Source organism: Triticum aestivum, chromosome 1D (assembly GCF_018294505.1).
Source record: "Triticum aestivum cultivar Chinese Spring chromosome 1D, IWGSC CS RefSeq v2.1, whole genome shotgun sequence".
Classification (NCBI taxonomy): Eukaryota; Viridiplantae; Streptophyta; class Magnoliopsida; order Poales; family Poaceae; genus Triticum; species Triticum aestivum.
Genome location: NC_057796.1, coordinates 190,312,033 through 190,314,948, shown reverse-complemented (window position 1 = coordinate 190,314,948; position 2,916 = coordinate 190,312,033).

Sequence of the window (2,916 nt, the reverse complement as noted above, 5' to 3'; positions counted from 1 at the left end):
CTCGATTGTAGTTTTTCATCTAAGTATGTGGTGATAAATAATGCAAAATTTAATTAGCTTCGATGCCATGCTACCTTCCCTGCCATGCATACTTTTGACTCTACATAGTGGTTTAAATAACTTGTGTTTCTTATATTGGAAAGTAATTCGAAATTTGTTTCTGTTTCAATTAGAGCCCTGATGCAGACAAGGATTGTGTGGTTGTATATGTCACTCGCTATGAGGCGGATGACCTGAATATACGCACTGGGAAAACAGAGTTCTTAGGCTATTGGATCCTGGAAGCCATTTGCACTTATACAAATGTCGAGATGTATTCCAACTTCACTATTGTCAGGCATGTTGTCCAGGGTGTACTGAAGCACAAGAAGTTCAAAGCTACTCCTTCGTTTGTCAAGCATACTGTTCTTGTCAAGCTTACGCAGGAAGATGACGTGGCATGCCTCCACAAACAAGTTTATGAGTGGCAAGGCCACAAGGTTATCTTCAGGAAGGTTCACAGGATTGAGTTGCTGCCGGATGTCCTCGATGATGTTCATGGCAAGGTCCATCTTGTGTCCATCCCAAATTAGATAGAGGCATAAAATAGTTGCCCCAGCTAGTGTTTAATAGTAGTTTGGACTGTGTCTAATTATCCGAACCTTGCCTATTATCAAGCCCTCTGGGCTAGTACTCTGTTTGAATCCATCTACGGGAACAACTGCTACTTTTGTCTGCTCGTGAATCATGTGAGAACCATCCTAATTGTTGCCGAAATAGAAGCGTCCTCACTAGTTTTTTCATGTAATATGGCATGGTAAGACAGAACAGTTTATCATACGAGCAGTGTGTGTTTGATGAAATAGAGTACTCGTTCGAGAACTATGCGCTGACGTATACATAGGGTACATAAGGCTGGTTAAGTACTTGTAAACACTTTTGGTGCTACCCCACTTGTAAGCAGTTGTGCAAAACACGGCACATTCGCTCAACTCGCTTCAACATTAGAAAAGTCGGCTATCGACCAGCTAACAATCAATAACCTATTGTCTGACATATAAGCAACCACGTATCTTGTTACAGTGGTTCATGCAGTTAACTGAGGCCACAATGTAAATTCCAAACATTCACACGCTAGTACAGCTTTCATGTGGAACATTCACATTAAACTCGGCTTCATAAAATACTTGAAAAGCATAAGTTAAACAATTTTATACATCTCAATGATTCATAGAACATAACAAACATATAGTAGTTCACAACAAAAGACAAAGTTGTGAGAAAGTTTACAATTCAGAAAAAATCAAGCAAGGCTTCTCTAAGCAAAGGGCCTCCCTAGGCAGGCTTTAATTTCCTGGAGTTCACTCTGTTTTTTCTTGTTGCCACCATCTAGGGTTAGGTTCTCTCATTCCAGAATAACCAATTATAATTGTGTTCTCATTTGGAATGCCGAACTGAACCATGTAGTGTACTGACCATCTGAACTTCTTATGCAGTTCCAGTAAATTTTAGCACCGCTATTTGCAGAAATAAGCAAACCACAATGCCTCTTGTCCGCACACCTATCCCATAAACCTCCATGCAATCGTGCCAGCTAGTTCTTTGTCCATGGATGAACTGGGAGAAAGTGCATTCCCGACTAGGATGCAGTTGTTTTCGCTAGTCCATGCACTGCACTCAGGAAGTAAAACATACGAATTAGCTTCTTCTAGATTGTGTTGGTCATTCTACCTAGTTACTACCAATGTAGGAATACCTAGACAATGGGTGGTTAGACGACAGCAGCTAGGAATAGCCATCTGATTTTGTGCAGTTCTACGGAAACTGAGGTGTGTACTATTGATTGCGCAGATAGAAACGATATGGAGAGAGACATCCCTGTTTGCGCAAATATGAAATACGGTTATCTAAACAGTGACATTTATTTGCAGTGGCATATGATTATAATTGCTACTACATTGATAGTATGAAAGTGCCCTTAAGTAAGAAGTAGCATCACATCACATCAACACTGCCACTAGATTAACATGCAAAACAATAGGATTAGTATTACTGTCGTGAGAGTAGCACATGGTCAGTAAATGTGAAATCAAATTTGTGCAGTTTCACTGGGATGAAGCAAGGTTAGTGGTGTGAGATTTAAGCGTAACTGCAAAAACACAATTCATGGGAAATAAAGCAAGACGGTAGCACTTCATAAAATGGTGGTGGCATTGCTTCAATTTATCGACGGCACTAGACCATTACTTATTAGTGACATTAGGTGGCATTGCTTCAATTTATCGATGGCACTAGACCATTATTAATAGTGACATTAGATGGCATTGCTTAATGCTTCATGCGATTTTACATTAATGGTACCGATATGGGGGTAGGGATAGCAGGGGCATAAAATGGTGAGGCAGATGTTGTTGCTGAGAGCGGCAAACACCCAGGCAGCGTGTCTGCATTTGTCCCATTTTTTATCTCCTCGGCGACATTTTCCTATGTGAGCACACGAAATCTAGACCTGCTCGTTCTCATTTGCGTTGTCCCCCAACACCCCTCACTTTCTTTCCTTTTTCGACCAAGAGACAGGTCCACTTCCCCCCACCCTTCACTATCCACCCCGCTTTCTTCGCCTTTTCAACCAAGAGACCGGTTGGGTAGCTAGTATCTACTACTTTCCCTCGTTTCCTCTTAGAACCAAGTCCTAGATTCACGCTACAACTTTCCCACTTTCTTCCCTGTTTGAATCAACTCTTAGATTTGACTGTATGAACTAGCTTTACCTCTAATAATAGTAAAAGTCTAGGTGGCTTTGGAACAGCCGACGAAAGTAGAAAAAGATCCACATGCAGCCACGTGGGGAGCTGGGGCACTAGAGCAAGGCAGGTTTCGAAGGAATATATACCTGAGGGTCGTCGGCATGTGGCAAAGACGGCGTCGGGAGGCCGT